Source organism: Durio zibethinus, chromosome 12 (assembly GCF_047325235.1).
Source record: "Durio zibethinus cultivar Kanyao isolate XHJ-2024 chromosome 12, ASM4732523v1, whole genome shotgun sequence".
Classification (NCBI taxonomy): domain Eukaryota; kingdom Viridiplantae; phylum Streptophyta; class Magnoliopsida; order Malvales; family Malvaceae; genus Durio; species Durio zibethinus.
The window spans coordinates 23,590,714-23,614,141 of NC_143173.1; the positions used below are offsets into that span (position 1 = coordinate 23,590,714).

The 23,428-nt window shown below is 28.4% G+C and overlaps 1 pseudogene across 1 annotated transcript; it reads right to left on the minus strand.

The window, feature by feature from the left end:
* Positions 1-430: 430 nt before the first annotated feature.
* LOC111296132 (uncharacterized) lies at positions 431-22,224 on the minus strand (annotated as a pseudogene). The gene is made up of 28 exons (XR_016326126.1): positions 21,744-22,224; positions 21,526-21,620; positions 20,970-21,069; positions 20,651-20,759; positions 20,326-20,488; positions 19,470-19,590; positions 19,255-19,319; positions 19,096-19,174; positions 18,875-18,969; positions 18,633-18,783; positions 18,271-18,357; positions 17,288-17,407; positions 17,077-17,205; positions 16,901-16,998; positions 16,681-16,804; positions 16,385-16,492; positions 7,877-8,018; positions 5,929-6,039; positions 5,754-5,820; positions 5,534-5,603; positions 5,070-5,255; positions 4,858-4,967; positions 4,107-4,271; positions 3,857-4,015; positions 2,495-2,728; positions 1,732-1,899; positions 1,276-1,410; positions 431-1,222 (listed from the first exon to the last, which is right to left on the minus strand). The product of XR_016326126.1 is annotated as an uncharacterized LOC111296132 (transcript).
* Between the last annotated feature and the right edge of the window lie 1,204 nt (positions 22,225-23,428).

Consider the following 23,428-nt stretch of genomic DNA (forward strand, 5'->3'; position numbering starts at 1 on the left):
GTCAATATTTTCTTTCTTATAAAATATATAAGGTTTTAGGCATGGATTTCTTGGGATTAGCATGTTTAAAACCATGGGTTTGTTTTGTGCAACCTTGTTTCTAGGATGCAATGTAACCGTGTTGGCATTGTTTGGCTGCTAACATATTTAACTGGAATGACGTCTCCATCTCCATGAAAGTAAAAAGGGTGAAGCACCAATTTATGAAAAAATAAAAAATCATCCATAAACTACCTAAAATATAAAAATAATTAACTCATCAGATACAAAAGCTAACAAAAAAAAAAAAAGAAAACGAAATTATTCCACCAAAAACCAGGCAGAGGCCAAAATTATGAAATGTAATTCCTCAAACCATCAACTTGTATTAACTTAGGTGACCAAGGGGAACAGATGGAATGCATTTTGAACTTGAATGGTGGAATTGTGATTATATAAAGGGTTATTTGATTTTCTCCATTAAAAAATTCTGAGTTCATTTACATGAAGTAATAACAAAATAAATTCTTTTTTTTTTTTGGTCTCCCTTATTGTTGCCTGGAGACCACAACGAATGTTTCATCTCCTACCTTCACTGAGCTTTTCTCAATTTCTATTATACCAAGAATTATACATTTTAGGCACCGTAATTTACATGTAAAAGTTACAAAATTACTACAACCACGTGTCACCGGGGAACATGAGCAAACATTTCAAGCAGATTGAAGCACAGTAAGAAAATAGGGATATCCTTGGCACACTCCAGAGGCCTCTCCTTGATTTTCTTCATCACTAATGGGTAAAAGATTCCAATTCAAAACATAGTTTGACAAATCATATATCCCCGGAGCAAAAACACAAATCTGAAGAGGAATTTCAGCGGTCGACCTAGGTTGAAGTAGGAGTTTAGTAGGGCTTGACCCTGACCAAATAAACCGGGAAACACTTTCCAGGGACACTGACTTTGTAAAACGCGTTACAAGAGCATCAGGGGTGATGATTTTCATATCATTCACTACTGGAATATCACACCACCCTGCTTGGTTTTCCAGAGGGAGACCTGACTGAGATGCAGTAGCATCAATCGATTGGCTGTTAACTACTGGGTGATTCAAAGGTGTTGATATGGACAGATGCAACGGCATCAGATGAGTTGTTTATAGTCATCTTCAAGTTTACTTCACATAAAGAAGCTGAGAAAGTTATGTTGTATGGTCCGAGGCCCATCTAACAGAAAAAAAAAAAAAAAGTAATCATCAGACTAAGTGGTATCTACTAATCCATCATTAAAAGTTATTGCTGTTGCCCGAGTCTTTACCTGCAATGACAAGCATGATGGGAAAAGAAAAGGGGTGTATTAGGAGCACCAGAATCAATATTACCCCTCCGCAGTTGAGTGATGAAAATGAAATCAACATTATGTTCGTACCCCTGGTCCACGAAAAATATAAAAGCTGAAAGCATCAGCAGGCTACTAAAAGATCCAAAGAATCAACAAATAACCACTCCAATCTAATTATCCAAAATTGGCCAAAAAAATCTAGTTATCCAAAAAAGGCAAACATCATCATCATCATCATCATCAATAATAAAAGCTCGAGAGTCAAGAATGAAATGGTGATATAGATATGAAGCAACATAAACTGAATTTGGACTGTAATGGTATTGATGATGTATGGTAATCAACATAATGATAGACATTACAATTGATTGTTATACGAATAGCATGATAAGAGCAAGAAGGTTAACAACCTGATTTGACATTCCCTGGTATGATCTCTCACAATTGTGGAAATCTGGCAAAGGTGAACTAGATACATCAAAGAGGGCTTCACTGTTATCCAGAGGGCCCAATCTTACATCACTTTGAAGGGAAGGAGAAGGAATACTGTCTTCAGAAGTTGATGACCTCCTGCGATCCTAAAGTGAAAATTAAAGTAGATTATAATTTTATGTCAACTGGTGAAGCTGAAAGAAACAAACAAATATTTTTTGGCAATAGAAGAATTCACGATGACAAAACAAGCCTTTAACAAGCTAATATGTGACCAATAGCATACTTACTAACACTAAAAGATGATAAGGTTGATAGACTAATGCAAGGTAGAATTGCAACTTATGCACAATCTACAAGGTTAGAGATCATGTTACTCGAGTCTGGATCACAAACCAAGCCCCAGATTTAACCCTTGCCTGATCTTTTTACTGTATGTTATGTTTTTATCAATGGGCATTGAAGTTGGCTCAGTTTCAAAGGTACAACATCATAATTTAAAGTTATTATCCTGCCCCATAGAACCAACAGGAAGGCATTTGATCAAACACCCTCCCACCCTCAGGACAAAGCCCAACAAAAGAAAAGTCACTTAATAATAGCTAGCACATGTAACTATCCCAGTAGTAACATAACTTAGATGAACAAATTAAAAAAGCACAAATGCTTCCACTTCAAAAGTACACAAGATTTTACCAGATGAATAATCCAAGGTGCAAGTCCTTTCATGGTTGTACCAACCTTAAGCATGAAGAAGCACGACAGAGCTTGACCAGCAAATAAAGATTGAGAAGGTAAGATGATATCAACAGGTTGAAGCAATGAGATTTCCCACTGCTGCCCAATAGATGACAACTGATGAAACTAGAAACATTCAGAACTAGTCTTGTTGACAACATCCATGCGCAAGAGGAACTCTTGCAATCTTGATGGGAAAGGACTAAGTTCTAATGATACATCCAATGATGGTAAAACCTAACAAAGATGAAGAGAATATATCAGAATTGGCCAGGTAACCAATTAATACATATAGAGACAAAAAAATATGACCAGCAAAGTGTCACCCATACGGCCATTTGAAATAACAATTGCTTCTTTAATAAACAGTTCAAAAGGGAAATAAGGGTCTTCAGCTTCTTAGCCTAGTGGTTAAGAAGGCTTACGAAGACACATAAGGTGGGAGTTCGAAGTTCAAACCCCACCATCCCCATCCCCTATCCAATGGAGGAAAAAAGGGAGAAAAGGGAAAAAGAATCCACCAAAAACCACCCTAAGTAAACTGATATTTGGATAACAAAAAGGGGAGAATTGCTTCAAACATAATTGGTAAACATAAATAGTTTTCTAAGGAAATGTTCCTGACTACCATCAGCTGACATACATTAGTAGTTTATTATCCTACTTTAAGTACTTTAAGAATTTATTTTTTTAACAAGCAGTGGGTGGTAATGAGCTCACTATCAGTTAAATATAAAAAATTTATATGCATGAAAATAGCACTCAACTTCTGTATAATTTCTACTCAACTAAACTTTGATATTTTCTTGTAATTTGCCTCAACATATTGCTCTTTCAACCATTTTCCTTTTTGTGGGGAAATACTTATTTACAACTGATCGTAATATTGTAATTTATATATTTATATTTGTATCTCTAGAATTAAGTATTTATATTCCTAAAATTAACGACAAAAAATTAGGATAGACAATCCCTAAATTATAGGATCAGTTTTAGAAAGATTTAGTTTCCTAGTTTACCCACTAGTTAGTTGTATATAAAGCTAAGGTGCTTGTATAATTCTTAACGAGCAATTTTTCAATATACATTTAGTTTTACTCTTAGTTTTTCATACAATTTTATTTCTTAGTTTTTCCACACTTTTCCATCTTTACCTTTTTGTATGACCCATATTATTATTGCTCTACCATAAATAGATTAAAATGTTGTTGATTGTACCTTTTCCCCTTGTTACTTTACAAATCAATTTCAAAAGACAAAGCTAAATAAATACTCATTAAGAAACAATCCATATTTTAAGCTACCAATGGGAATAATATGGAAAAAGAATCAAACTTTGAACCCTCAGCCTCTTCCTTTTCATACCTGCAAATTGTAATGCATGCGTAGAGTGCAAAATTTCATGATGCTTGAAACATCTTCCATTTCGTAATATATAGTAATGTACAAAGAAATATTTCCAGGAACAGCAGCATGAAACCAAAGAGGCCAAGATAATGATTTTCCCTCCTGCACTGATATGTCCTGAAGCATAGACAAATGTAAAATGATGAGATGCTACCAATTTGATGTAAATTGTCAATAAAGCATGCACAGGGAAACATTCCAAACTAACCTCAGGACAGTGAAACACATTCTGCAACATTTTATTAACATTAGCAAGCCCACCACTTCGCTCAACATTCATCTTCTTTTCTAAGCAAGCAGGAAAGTCATAATTCAACTCCTGCTGATTCCCAGCATTTAGAAATCTAGGATTGCTGATCTTCATATTTAGATTCTGTCAAAACATTGTAATAACCCACATTATAGAACCAATAACCATTGATTAATCTATTAAATAAAAAAGACACACAGCACAAGCATGAACGTCCATATATGAGCAAAACCATAGTAGCTAATCCCTGCCAAGCTCAGGTTTCACTTGAGGGTGGACCAACCTAAGGCCCAACCAATCTGACTAAGTGCATATGTTTTTGACAAAACCTAGTGAAGATCCTGACTGTCAAACCAATTTTCATCTATGCTTTAAATTATTTGTAAAGTTTAAGCAACATAAATTATATGGGCATACTGATCTTTACAAACACATTTTCACTGTTTGAAAACTAAACATAGTAGATAACCACATTATATAACTCTGTGGTTCAACCATTGACCATAGTCAGATCAATGACCCACCTTCATCAACTTGATGTCTCAGCTAGCTTTACTTACTCTAGGAAAATAAAACCAATACAAATACAAGATCAAGATCAAGATGCAGATTGAGTTTTTAAAAATGAGACAAAGTTGGCTGATACTAACTCAGTCAGCAGCAATATAGTAAAGATTATAACAATAAAATGAGTAAAAGGAAACCATACCTTGACAGGAAATTTTGATTGGTTATTTACTCCAACACAAGATGCCTCAAGTCTCCCACGTATGAATTTTCAGGTAAAGAATGAATAAAACCCACAAGCTTGGGTAGACTCTAGACATTCATCAAAAAGCAGTGTCAGTTAGATGCAGTTCCACAAGGGAGAGAGAGCAAGGGAGACCACAATAAAAGCAGGTTCAGAGGAAACACATGCACCTTAATCACTATAAACTTCAAGTCATTGCTAGGAGAATGCTTAGCTTTCCTTCTTCCCTTGGCAACTCTTTTGTGCACAGAGTTAGACTCAAAATTATGAAAACCTACTACTGAACTAGACAATTTCCATTTAACACCAACAATTTTCAGAATGCCTTCTACTCTGGGAGTAACAATTAGTTACAACTGAAAATAAGATTTAGCAAATAAAAGTTCAGAAAATTAAGGTTACTAACGAAAAAGTATTTTAATTAAGCTACATCTGGATAAGAATATCAATTAGGAGATATTAATGTTCTTCCTCATGATTTCACTTTCCTACATAAAACTGTTAAGTCTATAACAGTCTATAAAACCAAATTAAACTTTCAGAGATCTTCACAAATATAATTTTAATAGTAGATGACAATTCATACTAACACTCCAATCTATAATTTATTCAAGTATTCCAGTAAAATATGCACCAAGGTCCTTTCACCCGCTTCCAATGAAAAGTCAACCTCAGATAAAATCAAAGATGAGTTAATATTGCTGCTTTCATCATGCAAACACCTATATCAGCAGTTGTATATGGTACATCAAGGACATATTGGAACCTCCTGACCAGAAAATAATTGTAAATACATAAATACATACAAGCATACATACAAACAAATATATATATTTATAGACACACACCGCTACACATACCCAGTGGAGGTTGATCTTTTGTTTTCATCATTCTGGAGCTCAATGTTTGAACTATTTGAATCTGCATGGTAATTGATACATTGATAAACCAATTTTAATCAACATTATACATAAGTTAAAGAAAGGAATAAAGCCCAAAGGAAAAAGATAAAAGACTTTGACAACTTGCCGGAGTTCATTTCTTCAGGATTTGCAGAAAGTTCACATATCAAAGAAACATTTGAGATGGAAATAGGGATTTGCAGAGGGTTTTTAAATTCAACATCCATTTTTATTGCTTCTGCAAGCAGATGAAGAAGAATGTATCAAAAAGATCCATCAATGTAACAACAAAGTACACCTTTTGCACCTTCTTTTTGATATCTATTAAATGGCATTTTACATTTCTAATGGTTTAAGTTTGAGATTTCAATTAAGTAGACGTTGAATCTAAAATTCCTTCCTAGGAAAGCGAAAGCCTTGATGCTATGTTAGGAAAGGATTAGTAAATGGCATGTGAATTGAATTATAAATCCTTGAAAATTCTCATTCACTGCCAATAGCTTTGTTGCCAACACAAAGAATATATGCTCGTGTAGAATATATGAATCAGTTTTGTACTTTCTACTTTAAAATCATAATATCATGTTATAATCCAAAGATTAAAAAGAGCCCGGTCACCAATCTCTTAAAAAAAAAAATCCCTTTTCACAGGTATATGAACGTGTAGGATGTAGCAGATAAATCTTCTAGAGTAAAATGAGCAGAATAACACTATAAACTTTAAAAAGGAACCCACCTTTTGTTGCTGACACCAAATTACCACAAAAAAAAAGCCGTCCTATATGTTTGCATGGCAATGGTTGGCTATATACAAGTTAACTAATAGCAATAGCCAGACAAAAAAACCAAGAGATCAATAATGCAGCTAAGTATGGCAGCAAGAAATGAAAAATTGGTTGTCATTCTCCCTTCCCAATCACAATAAACTAGGCCTCCAAGGCCGCATCCAGTTAAGACAGTTGCATAGCCATTTCTAAAAATTAATAGAACAAGAGAACAAAAATGAGCACAACCAAGGAAAATATTTTTCCTTAAATTGACGAACTTCACCAACATGTCCCTCCAAGAATCACGCAAAGCATGCATTTTTGTCCCCTTTCAATTTAAAAACTTCTCACCCATTTGTGACCACAATGCCTCAGAGCTTTAGACTGCCATTCTCTGATCTAGCATGTCCCAAAAGGCTCAATAAGCTTGCTTATTAGTTACTTCAGTACAGCCTTTTATATCTCTTTTATGCCTACGGTACCAGTGACCCTTTGAAAGTTCAGCCAAAATTGTGTTCTATTTGAAATTAATAAAAAGAATATACATCCACTAGATATCATTCACCTTTTATATTACTGGAAAGTTTTTATATGTATTTTGAAAATGAATCACTGTTAAGTGAAACAAAAAATATGTTTTCACTATATATATTGTCTAATATACATTTCAATGATTTAAATAGAATCAGCAAAACATTGTCTTGCATAGTGGAACTTGTATCTCTGCTAGAAAGAAGTTTGGGGTTTTTAGTTTAATTCTAGGCATTGGAGTGAAATTCGGTATAGAATTGGGGTGGTTGCCTCATGTTGTAGAAAGTATCCAATTAGGAAAAAACAAAAAATGAAAAGAATGAGATCTCCCGAAGGAACTTCGTCTAGATGTTTATCATAGCACAAAGAATATGAAATTAAGGACCAAGTAGGCTGAAAGTCTGCAGCTGCAAAGAAGGTGATCTAGATATTTTGCAGATTAATCACCAATAAAACAGACAGGATAAAGTTGTAGAATAGAATCAGCATAAGGCAATGAGGACCTTGGGCACAAATTTTTGCAGTACATGGTATTAGGCCTTATCTTGGTTCAAGTTTTGGCCTATCCAGTTAGCTAAGAAACAATAAACTATGAAGCTGACCTCACAAGCTCATAACTATAGAATGCTTTGTTGCTAAAAAAGTAGCTGAATTTAAACCAGTCATCAACCAAAAACCAAAGCATTTGACTTGACAGAATTCTAAGTCAGAATGTGAACATTTCTTTGTCCTTGAAAACAATTATTAACATTATGAAATGTACTAACACCTTCATACCTCCTGCCACACAAATATTTGATTCTTTATACTTTTTTGGCATAGGCTTTGATCGTAAATCCAGCCAGCTGGACCTGGCAGTAGACAATGATGGGATCATGTCCTCCTCCAGTGAACGCCATATGCTTTCCCTGATAGTAGCCTGAGAAAAAAATAGAAACAACAATGACATCATCCACAAATAATCTAAACCACTTTGGAAACATATTCATTAAGCATATCAATGAACCACAGAGAAGTAGACATGACAATTTTAAACATGACACGGTGACACAACATGAAAACGATACGAAAAAGGACAAGGTTTAAATTTTAGCAAAAACCATATAGGGCTTTGGCAAAAGCCAAAAATGTGTTTTGTGTTTGGCGTGTCGATACGAATTTTAACATGGTAATTTTCGTGTTTTACACAAAACAAACATAACACAGATACACAAATTGCCAAGTCTATGAGGAAGTATATGTGGTTTATGTTTAAACATTGACTTCAGTAATTCCATGCACAAAAATCACAATCATGAACAAAAACTAAACTAAAAACCATATGAGCTCCAACATGTTCAGCAATCACTTGTTAATAAATTTTAGTATTTTACTGTATATAGATCATCCTTTAATCCAGTTTTCTTTGCTTATATGAGAAGATAGCTCTAAACGTGATCCATAATCCGACATCAACCTGATCACTTTTTAATAAATACTAGTTTTCTTTCACGTGCTATGCACATAATTGTTAACCAAATTATAATTCTAATATTTTAAAATAGTTTTAATACTTTTATAGTAATAAAATTGAAATAACCATCATCATACTAAATTAAATTGAAAATATAAATTTAAGTTTGAAAAAAATAAATATAACAAAAATTAAATTAAAATTCCAATAAAGAATAAATATTTAATCTTTCTCTACTTTGACTTTTTTTTTAGAACTTTTCTTTTAAGTCTTTTGGTTTTAGGTCATCATTTTCATTCTTTTTTGTATTTTTTTCTTTTTTTTTAATTTTTTTAGAGAATTGTCTTCTATCACAATCAAATTGGATTTTTTACTTTCCTTTCTTCTCTATTTTATGCTTTTTTTCGACTTTTTCTTTTAACTTCTTTTTTAGCGGATTTTTATTTTCAATTTAAAATTTTTTTAAGGTAATCTATCATTAATGAACTCATTTAAACTCTTGCTTTTCATCTATTTGCTATTGAAAATTTAAATTATTTATTTTGATTTGAAACCATATTCTTATAAAGTTTTTGTTGCTTGAAATAAAGTAAATATATAACGTTTTCTTTTTCATGATCACTTACTTTTGTTTTTGATATGTACTTATTTATGAAATATAAATCATTTTGTAGTTTCATTTTATAGTAAAAAATGCATACTTACATGAATTTTACTAATTAAAAAATATTAATTTATAAACATATTTAAAACAAAAGATTTGAAGCAATCAAGAACCATTAATATTTCGATATAATCATCAATGATGTTTATTTATGTATTTACAAGAAATATTAACTAAAATTACTTTTAATATCGACTATTGATTTTTTAAAAAACCACTAAATATACATAACTTACTAAAATATGTTATAATAAGAGTTTAAATAACACACTTTACTTAAAGGTATATTTTATCATAATCAAATAGTTTTTTTATATTGTTTTTTAAATATTGAAATATTTTTTTCAATTAACTTTGGTTCAATATTATTATTGTTTGTTAAATAATGAAATATAATAAATCTAAAATTACTAAGAAATGACCTATTTTAGATAAATATCAAAAGATATTATTATATTTTGTAAGTAAACTATGTTTTAAATCTTAGACTTTAAAATTGATAATGAATATAGTTTTAATATTTGAACTCTTTTTTAATTAAAATGGAGTAATTTTTTTATTCAACGAACACTTAATTATATATCTAGGATAAGTCATACAAAAAATTCATCATTTAACCGATATTGTTATAAAAATATAATTTATAGAATTCATATTATTATTAGTATTATTAAATCATATATTTTAATTTCAAATATTATGTACTTGATAAAATAACTTACAGATATTTTTTCTATGGTATTGTTTAATAAGTTTAAATTCATTATTTCTTTCTTTCATTTTAAAAATATCTTTAAAGCCAATAATTTTTTTATAGTTGCCGCTAGTGTTATAAAACTTATCACATAACACAATAATTTATTTTTAGTAAAAATATAGCGTTAATCTAGTTACTATTAATTTATTATCAAGTAGACAATTAATGACATATAAATTTAGATAAAGTCGTTCCAAATTTTTACTTCAAAAATTGATTTTTTTTCAATAAAATTATATTGTTATAGTAATTGGTACATAAATATTGTTTTAATTATTTATATATGTGTATAATATCCAAAAATATTTATAATTCAATACCTTAGTATTAAATGGCAATAAATATAATTTTTTAAATAAATCAAATATGTTACACAAATTAAATATATATATATAGATCTATATCAATATTCAACCAAAACAAAAACAAAAAAATTACTAAGTTAGTAATGATTTATTATTATATATTATCGATGATTTATTACTAAGTTATATCACTAATTTACTATTAAAATATGAATAATTTAGTATTAAGTGATTCATATTTTACTACTAAGTTGAAATTGATTTATTATAAGTTATCATTAATTTATTGTTATCACTAATTTATAATTAAATTATAACTGATTTATCATTAAGTTATCGACAAATTCGATTAAGTTTATTATAACTAATTTATTACTACGTTTTGACTTCACTTTGGTTGGTAACCAGAGTTTAATCTTTAAAAACTTCAGGTATAAAAAAATTTATCACCAATTGACTAAGTTATCATAGATTTATTACTATGTTATTAGTAATTTATTATTAAATTATCAAAGATTTACTATAAAATTATCAATAATTAATTAATTTTTTACTACTAAATTATCATTGATATACAACTAAATTATAAGTGATTTATTAGTATGTTATTGGTGATTTACTACTAAATTCAATGATTTACTACTATAGTATTATGCATTTACTAATTACCATTGATCTATTACTAACAATTTAATAATTAGCTATTAAGTTATTAATTATTTACTACTAAGTTATCAATTGAATTACTACTAAGTTATTTTTTATTTATTATTAATTTATCAATAAATTACATTATATAAGATAATTTTCATTTTATATAATAACATCATTGTTTCATTCAAATTTAAAATTTTTTTACGAAATATTTTTAATGAATAGGTTCATGGTAGGTTTATTATAGTTCCTAATGATGAAAATTCTAGCTTTGGTCTTTTTAGTAACCAAGGTTCAATCATTGGTAACTCCATGTATAAAAAAATGCTATCACTAATTAAAAAATAAGTTATCAATTACATATTATTATTTTATCATTGATTTACAACTAAATTATCATTAATTTATCACTAAGTTATAGATGATTTACTATTAACTTATAAATAATTTACTACTAAATTATTGATAATTTACTATTAAGTTATAGATAATTTATTATAAAGTTATTATTAATTTACTATGAAGTTTTTTATAATTTACTATAAAGTTATTAATAATTAACTAATTTACAGTTAAATTATCATTAATTTATAACTAAATTATTACTAATTTACAGCTAAGTTATCAATGATTTACTATGACGTTATTAGCGATTTACTACTAAATCATCAATAATTTACTATTAAATTATCAACAATTTACTACATACTATTATGCATTTGCTATTATGTTATCATTGATTTGCTACTGAGTTTTAGTAATTAACTACTAAATTATTATTGATTTATTGCTAAGTTATTTATGATTTACTGTTAAGTTTATAATTTAATTACTATTAAACTAAAATAGATTTACTATTAAGTTATTAGTAACTTACTATTAAGTTTTCATTGATTTACTACTAAATTATCAATAATTAACTATTAAATTATTATGCATTTACTATTAAATTATTATGTATTTATTATTATATTATTATTAATTTACTAATAAGTTATCAATTATTTACTATTAAATTATTATTGATATATTATTAAGTTATCATTAATTTACTAATAAGTTATCAATTATTTACTATTAAATTATTATTGATATATTATTAAGTTATCATTAATTTACTATGCTAAATTATCATTGATTAACTATTAATTTATCAATAGTTACTATTAAGTTATATTGATTTATTTTTAATTTTTAATTATTAATTACTACTAAGTTTTAAATTATTTACTACTAAATTATCATTAATTTATTATTAAGTTATTTATGATTTACCGTTAAATTTATCAATTAATTATTACTCCTTTTATCTATCCCAGTTGACTTTCTTTTGTTAAAATTTTTTAATTTTGATATCTATTATTTTAAATATTTTAATAAATTAAATTTTATAAAACATATATTTAGAAATCACTTCATTTAAAGTTTTTAAAATATATATATTCATATTTTTATCAATAATAAATATAAAATAATAAGTTATTAAAGTTAAAAAAATTTACCAACAAAAATAAAAACGTGATAATTTTACTGGAATAGAGGAAGTATTAAATTGAATCTTATTTACTATTAACTTATTGTTAATTTATTACTATGTTATTATTGATTTACTATTAAGTTATCACTTATTTTTATTAAATTATCCTTAATTTACTACTATATTTTTATGTTTTTACAATTATATATAAATAATTTACTATTAAGTTATTTGTTATTTACTATTATATTATCATGTATTTTATTATTATGTTTCACTGACATACATCTATCTTATCAATTATTTACTATTAAATTATTATTTATTTACTATTATGTTATTAATAATTTACTAATAAGTTATCCATAATTTAATATATAGTTATCATTGATTTATTATAAAGTTATTACTGGTTTTGTCTAAATTGTCACTAATTTATAACAAAATTATCAATAATTTGCTACTATATTACTCTCTCTGTCTTTATTTGTTTGTCTTGTGATGATTTTTACATAGTTTAAGAAAAAAATTTTAACTTTAATATATTTAATATTAAATTAATTTTTTTATCAAATTAAAGTTTTATGATTTTTAATGTTAAAAAGAAAAAAAAACAATCATAAAAAATAATTTAAAATATAAAATGTAAGAGTTTAGATATTTAAAACAAAAAATAAGACAAAATTTTGGGACATAAAAAAAAAAAAGAAAAGATGTACAAAGAAAATAGGACAGAGGGAATATTATATATTTACTATTATGTTATAATTTATTTAACACTAAATCTTCTATAGTTAATTTAATTGTGTAAAACATATTAATAGACATAACGTATTGCAAACACTAAAATATTCATTTGTAGAAAAATTATTTTAAATCTTCTAACCGTATTGCTTACTTTAAGTGGAACATGAATGACTTAATCAATAAAAACTATTTTAATAAGAAAATAAATAAAAAGTAGACAATATTTTAATTTGCTAAAACAATTAAATAGAAATAAGTAGAGATAATTTGGTAAATTATCACATATTATATATAATATAGATATATATGAAACATCTTCTTAATTATAAAATCTTCCATTCAAAATAGGTAATAAAATCTAAAGTATGCACATGTTTGTCAGTTTTCTAAATTTTTAGCTAAAATTTAAATAATTATTTATAGTAAAGTTAGCTCAATTCCAAATAGGGCACTTTTTGTACATTAATTAAAAAAAATTTAAGGTCATGATATCATCTATAATCTAATACATTTTTTTAATCATTTTCATACATATTATGATATATTGATCAACTGAGTAATAAAAAGACTAATTTAGTAATCTGAGGATCTATATGAAATATTAATTGATTCATTTATCTTGTTTTTGTATATATACATATATATATATATATATAATGTTATTTTATCAACCGAGTTAATTTTTTATTTTAATTGTAAGACTATATAAATAGATATGTTTTATTCCACAACCTCATACTTCAAATTTTTTATAACGTGACTAATGAGTTCAATTATAAGTCTTCCATTCTTTATGAATTGAAGAATTAGTTAAATATGCATGATTGGCATGCAATGTATTATTAATAGGAGTCTACCAAATTAAAAAATCAATTTTAATATTGTTTGTAGTTCATATTTTTTTCATGTATATATCATAAATGATATATGTATTTATGTATAATAAACACAGTTATAAAAGTACAAATAATTATTAACTGGATATTTTCATGATAAGAATTAAATCAATAATTATATACTTTAAGGCCATGTTTGATGCATAGAATTATTAATAGGATAAGATGATAATCATTTTATATCATATTTGATTTGTATCTAATGAAAGGGATAGGGATTGCGAGGAGAATTAATATCCTCTTGGCATAGGATTATTCAATCCTCTCAAAATGAAGAAGATTATTTTTAATCCATGAGATTAAACTTATATATCCAATTATACTTTTAAAAATTATATCAATAATTTAAATTTTATAAATTTTGAGGAAGGATAATTTTGACAAATAAATAAATTATCCTATCATAATCTTTGTATACATCAAACACAAAATTTGATTATATTATTTAATCTAATCTTATTTATAATATTATCTTATCCTATGTTCTCATAATTTTGTATATCAAATATGACCTAAGTATATAAACAAATAAAATGAAGTGAACTATAACATTAATGTTTCAAAGAATATAATAATTAGTTAGAGAGCTAACAATACTTTGATCATCCAACAAAACACATACAATTAATCAATATTTTTTACTATCAAAACACAAAAATATGTTAGAGTATAATTAATTGAAAAAAATAAATTTATATTTTTCAAGAAAAAATCATAAAATATATTGATAATATTATTTTTAAATTTCACAAATGAAGTTAGCAGCATGATATATATTTTTTAGGCTTTAGAGTATATTAAAAAAAACTAATTGAAAAAAAAATTGAGTGATGGGTTAATTTCTTAACCCACTTATGAAAATAAAAAAACTCAACTAACAGTATATTAAAGAATTTCTTTCTTCAACATTAATGTTTCTTAACAATATTGTATTTGGTTTCATAAAAAATCTTAAGTACTAAATATTTGAAATTACATATAAAAAAATAAAGATAGATCAAAATTAACTTGGGTGTAGTATAGAATCAATCTATAAAAGATAAAATAAAAACTAAGTTTAGTAACAATTCAAGAGTACATGAGATTATATGCATAAGGTAAAGATTTATTTAAGCATTGTAATGTTAAAATGTGATTGCATAGAGTGATTAGAAATATTATAATCAGCATTGCAATCATTGAACATATAAATGTATATTTATCATAAAAAAAAAAAAACAAACATATAAACTTACCATAGTACGTGTATTACTCTTTTTCAATAATTTTTGATAATTTTAATTTATAATTTTATATGAACTTTAATTTTAATTAATCTAACTTAAATAAATAAAAAATATAAATATATTTAAGGACTCATCATATATACCATTAAAAAAGATAAAGAGTAAATTAGATTGTATTTTAAAAATGAAAAATTATATGCTTTACTTAAGATAAAGTTTAAATGTTTTGATGGCATACATATTATGGTCTAATAATTTAAACTAAAACAATTAGTAATTGAGAAATAGAGAAAAGATTTTGTCTATATTTCATTCAAAATCACGAACTCATACTATGCCATAGGCCATAGGATGAGAAATGTATTTTATATGAATTTGATTGAATTATTATTTATGAAATTAAAAAAAAAATTCTAAAAATAAATATGAGAGTTAATTTGAGTTAATTTTGGACAACAAATCCACCATATCCCACAAATAAATTTTTAATATAGTTTAATTTGCTATAAATTTTATTTGTAAATTTTTGACTGATTTAAATTTAAATAAATAATGAATAAAAAGCTATAAATTTAATGTCAAATAATCATTATTAAATAAATAAATAATGCTAAAAATTGAAATATAAATTTTTTATTTTTTAAAATTTATAAAGGTATTTATGTTATTTATTTTTAACATTTTTAGATTTAAATTTAAATAACTAACTAATAAAAGTTATATATTTAATGACAAATAATCTTTATTAAATAAATTAAAAATGCTAGAAATTTAAAGTTAACTTTGTTGTTTCTTAAAATTTATAAAGGTATTTATGTCGTTCACTTTTAATACTTTTAGAGTTCATACTTTTATATATAGATTTAAAGTTAATTTTGTTATTTCCTAAAATTTATAAGGGTATTTATGTCGTTCACTTTTAATACTTTTAAAGTTCACACTTTTATATATAGATGAAATGTGTACTTTAGCATGCATGCATAATCCATCAATTAACAGTGACATAAGAACAGGGGGGAAAGTCAAGAGCTAGAAAGAGGCATCTTCAAGAACATTGAACCAAAAAATCACAATTCCAGATAACAACAAAAAATAATTCAACTTACAGCTGCAGCAGACGCATTCGTTCGATGATCTTCAAAAATGACCTTAAGTGAGGAAATGTTGATAACAGGCAACTGAGGTTTCAACACCTCAAATGTCTTCCCAGTTTTCTATATCATCCCAAAAAAAAAAAAAAAATTAGACAACCCTATTAAACTTGTATATGACAAACTAATTAGACAAACTCACTTTTCAAAGTATAGGTAGATTTTGTACAATCTAACAAGATCCTATTTTATTTTTGCTTTCCTTGGTCTACCAAGCACAAAGGAAATCAAATTAGTAACTTCTGATTCACCTGGACAATCTGAAGAAAATCTATCAGAAATAGCTCCTGTGTTGTCTTTGACTGATGACTACTCACCAAGACCTCCAACATATGAGTGACAGCAACATCATATATGCCAAGAAAAGCATACCACCTATGTCAAGCAAGTTTTATTAGCTATATTCCACAATAAAAATCCTGCAACCATTAAATTCGTATACGATCCAGCTGCACTGTATATGTAGCTTACTGTCCAATGTGGAAATGAACATGATCTTTGATAAGGTTCCACGTGGTTCCTTTATAAACAGAAATATCACTTCTATATGTGCAAATCGTGTGTTTAATCTGAAGAAGAAAAAATTGTAAAATATTAGAAGAGAGAGGACTTGATATATTATCGCAATACTTGAGGGATTTGGATACCTGATCACATTTTTTATAATGATCACTAGAGAGAACAAGATGAAACCCATATTTATGCAGCATTACTTGTTTTGATAACAAGTAACAAAAAGATGCTTGCTCGAGCATCACAGCCAAATGTAAAGGATCCTAAGGGGAAAAACAAAAAATGGTTGTGAGCAACAGATAATACGAACTCACCCAAAGCAATTCCCAGGAAATAGAACATTACCTCACCACAAATGTGGAAATAAACAGTGACAGCTTCTTTAATCTGATCTCCTGTCTTCAGCATCTCTACCCACCAAAGACCACATCTGGTAGCATTTTGTTGACCAAAAGATCCAAGCTTCTGCATGAATTGAATAAATAAAGGAAAAATAAAAATCACAATGGTAGACGTTAACACTTTATTGGAATTTGCTACATATGAAAGTTCATTTGATATCAGCCATTCCTAGTTATCACCACAACCAATCCTAATTACTTATACAAACCAATATAAACTTAGCTCATTCTAGCAAAAGAAAAATTCCCAAAACATCCGAGGGTCATAAGTCCTTTACATGTTAACCATTGGACCAGTATATGAGGTAACAACAATGAAGGACATTGTCGTAGTGCCAAGGGGATTTCTAAACTGTTGGAGAACCCATTAAGTTTACCCTTGGCTTATGAAAAAAACAACATTTATCTGACCAAGCTATTACAAGCCATCAATCTCCATCCACCAGAAAATCATATGTAGAAGACTTTACCAAATTTGTCCTATGTCATTCACATAATAACTTCTTCAATCTCAACAGACACAGATATCTCATTCAAGGTTCAGGCCTAACTGTTCATCCAAGAGCAAGAACCGATGCTAACTATAGCAAAATGGATATTAAAGATATCTTGATAATTTGAGGCAGAAATGGCCATATCAAACAGGAGGTCATTTGAACATAAAGCAAAAAATGATGATATCTAGAATTATTCACTTAAATTTTACAGTTTCTATTTTTCAAATAGTCATCAATCAATGAATCAATTTTCTTCTTCAGCTTAAAAATCAATGGATTCCATGATATGGATCACGTTGTAGAAAATAAAGGTACTTGGAGGGAAGCTACTAATAAAATTCCCATAAAACTGTATGTGACAAAATATATTCAGTTTTAAAGCCTAAAATAATTACACGAAAATAAGGAAGGAGCCAAGAACTATACATACTAAATAAGTATTAAATGCATTTTCCATGCAATATTCTGCTTCTTTTCTTGATTGATCAAGCATGAATTATGTAAGCCCCATCATCTCCTGAAAAAATGAACAAGACATAATAAGATTGGAAATAGGCACAATAACCCCAGAAGCAAGCCCAAATAAATAGTAGAAAGTTTTCATGAGATCTATGTCAATGAGAATGAATAGAAACCTGTACTCTCCTTTAATTTGAAGATGCAAACCATTCACATGAAACACAACCCAACCCAACGAAAAGAAAAATAAACTAAAGTGGAGGATGAACATAAAGAGAAGAGAAAAATGGTATATTTTATATATAAAAAAAAAAAAAAAACATTTGAAGGAACCTGTACACCAGCATAGCACTGCCAGGCTTTATCAAGCTTGTAATCAGTGGAAATTAGGTGATAGTTCGATAGTGCAAGTTCATAGTCTCGTAACATGAATGCATAGTCACCTGAAATTCTAATCTGAGACTCAATTGAGTTAAAGGTATACCTATGAACAGAGAAAATAAAATCAAATTAGGATAGCTCAAAAAGAAATGAGAAACAAACTTGAATTTCAATGAATGAACAGCAACACTTACACAGGACCATTTGGGGTATCAAATGCATCTTCTTTTCCCTTCCTCCACCATAAGTTTTTAATTTGATTCCTAAAACCTTTTCTTGTAGCAGAAACCTAATTTTACTATGAAACATAAAGAGGAATAAGAACATGAAAAAGTAATTAAGAAATAAAAAATTAAAAAAAATACATTGGAATTCGGATATGAACACAGGGAACAAATTTTGGGAGTTAAAATACCTGTTGGTTCAACACATGTATCCTTTGTTCCATGTAAGGAATGATGTGCTTAGATGATAATTCTTGCAAGAGACTTTTATCTGTTCCCAGATTATGCAAGCATAAGGAGAATGACAAACAAAAGTATCAAGAATATCAGATCAAGTTGTTGAAAAAGTTACCTCATTTAAGTCATCAAAATTGAGGAAACAACCAAGATGTTCGGTTAGTAAAGCATCAGATTTCTGTCACAAAAACACATGAATTACACCATTAGGCTGACTTTATCAAAAACTTTAGTTCGTAGCTTGAACCAACATAAGATTCACCAAATATTTTCCTACGAACAAGTAAATAACTGAAAGATAATAATCCTTCAAGGCCGAGTAATTTACAAATGGAGCCCAAGGGTTATCTTGATGATGGAGCTGCCCATCTTGAGAAGAATTAATGCAAAGTAATTGACAGTCATTTTGGTCAAATGTACTTCTCATCTCAGTCAAAAGTTTAGTAGCCCTGCGAACAAAAAAGAAATTAAAGCAAGTTTCAACTAGCTGCAATTCAGATCTTATCATGTATTCACTTTCCTCACATGGCATCCACCTTAATTAACTGAAATATACATGATATCATTATTCAATCCATATCAGATCTTTAGCTTCTTTTTTAGTAATCATATCATCAAAACCATCCCACAACCAAGTAGAACATATGATAAAATCCTGATTGGCATAAGGTGAAAGAAATTTTGGTCTGAACTTGGGCTTCCCCAGCCTAAACAAAAGCTCAATCTGTTTTAATTTTTACATAATGGTGTTCTATTTCCTACAGCTTCTTTGAGGATTTTTACCAGAATCATTTGTCTTATTCCAAGTAATGTAGGATTCTTCTATCAACTAGGTTTCTTCATGCATGATGGGAACCTCCAGGTTCTTGCTTATTCCCCACTTGGTCTCATTTTGTAATACGTACAGCTGGTTGGTAATCTAATATATTCAATTAGGTGCTGCTTAAATATTCTTCCAAGCCTTCATGCAGCCCTTTACATGTTCTAGTAAGAAATGTAAGAAAAAATATATATATCTTCACATTGCTGCATCAACTTAAAACAGAAAAATAAAAGTTAAACGCAGACAGGCATGCATGTCCTTCTGAAATTATAGAGCAGAGTTTAATAGCATTGTTGTCAAGCACTCATGCTTATTGCACTTAATAATTTCAAACATAGCAAGATGAGAAAATGTCGCATACTTCTCTGAAGCACCATCTTGATTATCATGCACAAGTAAGTAATGCTTCAAAATCTTTGGGTCCATTGCACCATCATTGAGAAGAGAAGGTAATTTGCTGGTGTTAAAGAGGTCTACAAATCTGTTTATGGGTTCATCATCCTTTGAAGAAACAACCAAAAGGCCTGCAAATCATTTTGGAAAAACAAACAACAAGTGAATGTAATATGGTGTCTAGAATGAACATTTTAAAGAAACCCATAAGTGGAAGGAACAAGATTAGAAGAGCTCAATTATAGCAATGAGAAAAAAGAAAGAAAGGTGTCCAATAAATTTCCAAAGCTTACATGCCACATGATGATCAAAAGCTTCATGGTCTGAAAAAGACAAGGTTCGTACAAGCAAGCACTTTGTTAAAAATCTGAAACCATGATGGTAAAATTTCAGATTCAGGCCCTGCAGAAAACATTCACCATATATAAATCAAAGCAGCTAGGTGAAGTTTTAATAAAACTACAAAAGAAAGGGCATGTTACAAAATCAGACAATCTCAATAACATATTAAAAATGAAAAACTAGCCACAGGAAACAAATTGCTAATAAAAATTACAACATAATGTACATAAATGATACCCACTAAAAATATCAAAATCAAACATAACTTACTAGAGAGAAGATCGTTAACTTGAGGTGGGTCTAAAGACATTTCAGAAAAATCTTTCTCTCCCACATGGGTAATAACCTGCTTTAGCCTCTCCCTTGCCAACTAGGCGATCAACATTTATTTCAGAAAGAACCACCAAAAAATGAAGATGAAAGTTATCACATGATTGAAATGGCACACAAACTATTGAGCTGGAACCAACCAACTTTTATTCCAACTAAACCAAAACCCATCAACTTTCATCATCTGTTTATTTTGCAATGTACAATAAATCCCCCTCAATCGAACCAATTAAATTACAGATTCCAATACTAAAATACTTTATCAAAGCTCAAGAATCAATATCAGGTATATTTAAACTGAAATAGCTCTGAGTAGCTTCGAACTCAACTAGTAGCCTACTAGTGCTTTTGATTATGTTCCTAATTACCAAATTTTCATTTCCCACCAATTCCAGTTCATACAAAATGAATTGCAGTGATCTTCACTTACTTAAAAAAAAAAAAAAATGCCACTACATTATTAAGCTACAAAACCAAGAATCTCAATAGAAATTACCTTGAGATTGGGTTGTCGAATATCCGAGGCATAAAACAACCGCAATTTGAACTTCTGCAGCCTGTAGGGTTGATCACTCGCCGTCCGTACAGACATTGCCACCAAAATTCAGATAAGTTAAAAAAAAAAAATAATCACCTTAAATTCAACGTACATATACAGAAAAAAAGTATAAATGTAAGTATGAAATTTCGTAGACAAAGTTTTGAATTATTCACCGTCAATATTGGCAAAGTCGCAGAAAGGGGAGAGCATTTGGATAAAGGAGAGGCCGTTCTTAAGGCAAGATTCTCCTACAAGTGGAATGCAGAGTACCATAACCACCGGAGTGATCTCCTCCAATAGCATTTTTCCAAGTGGCGTATCTGCCGGATCCGCCATCACTATCCCTCTCTTTCCCTCTCCTCCGATTGTCGGTTGCCCTAATACTGGCCGAGAGCTGCCTTTTCTGAAGCTCCGAGTTGAACCGATGAGGTGGCGAGTCGACTCGGGCTATTGAGAGGCAATGAGATGGTGCGGAATCGCTGCCTCATTAGGATCGGATCTTTTGTTTGGTGTCAATGGAGGTTTGACAGTTGGAAGTTTGGGAGGGAGAGACCGAGATAGTTGGGGGAAGAAATTGTGGGCTATGGCCCTTTTTGTCATTGTTAAGATTCGGACCCTCCATGGGCCATGTTAGACAGGTTTAGAGCCCGTAAAAAAACACGGGCTCAAATATCAATGGACAAGGACGGAATGGGCTTAGTCGTTGGATGGCTATTTTTATTTATTTTGAAATTTGCCACGGTATTAAAAAAAAGAACGAAAGAAAATTATGAATAGTTTGATTTTTTTTCGTTGGACGGTTGGATTTGTAATAATATATTTATATATATATATATGAGAAAGTGTTATTAAAATTTCTAAGAAAATGTTATTTTACTTTCTACAACATGAGAAAGTATACTTTTCACTCCTTATTAAGAGAATCACATTACCTTATTTTATGAGAATACGATGTTCATGAAAAAGTTACATTTTCATGATATGTCAAATATAATAATTTGTTTTTTATTAAATAAAATCTCTTAAATAAAAAAACATTTCACCTTATAAGATGCCCTCTTAAAATGACCAAAAAAAAAAAAGCTAAACAATTTTTTTTTTCTATTTTGAATGTCTAAAACCTTAAAATATAACTATTACAAGTTATAAAAAGGAAATTGTTATAATTATTTACCTTATTTTCCTTTTTGCTCATTTTCTCTGCAACTTGAAAGATAAACTGAAGTAAATAGAGATTTAAATTTTATCATATTTTTAATATAATGTAGTTGAATTTTTTGTATCATTAATTAAATTTAAATGTCAATTTTAATAAAATTCATTCAATATATTTTTTTTAATTAAAATTATAATAATTTTTTTAATCATATTTATAATAATTTTTATTATTATTTTCAATTTTATTGAAATCAACCAGACTGTGATCCGAAGAAACAACTTACTAGTAACTCGCATGACTTTTGTGAAGGCAGAGATTCTTGAGCCATTTAGACTTGGTCAAGAGCGTACACCAGTCAATGCGTTTGAAACTATGATTACATCAGCATTTGACTCTGCTAATTACAATAATGTTTGTTTTCTTTGTTTTCTTTCTCTTATTTTTAAGGAGAAAAAGGATAAATAATTTTTCCAAACTCGAAAAAAAAAAAATACTAGAAGGGTTGAGTAACGAACAAAAAATTTACGAAAAGATTATTCCATTTTAATATAATTGTGTTTTTAAAAAAATTAATTAGTTACTTTACATTTTATGTAATAATTAAACGACAGGACCTCGACCACTGGTCAAATAAGCCAGCCTCCGACTATGACCAGTTGCTCTGCTTCAACAGTTGAACACGTTAAGGTCAATTTTCTT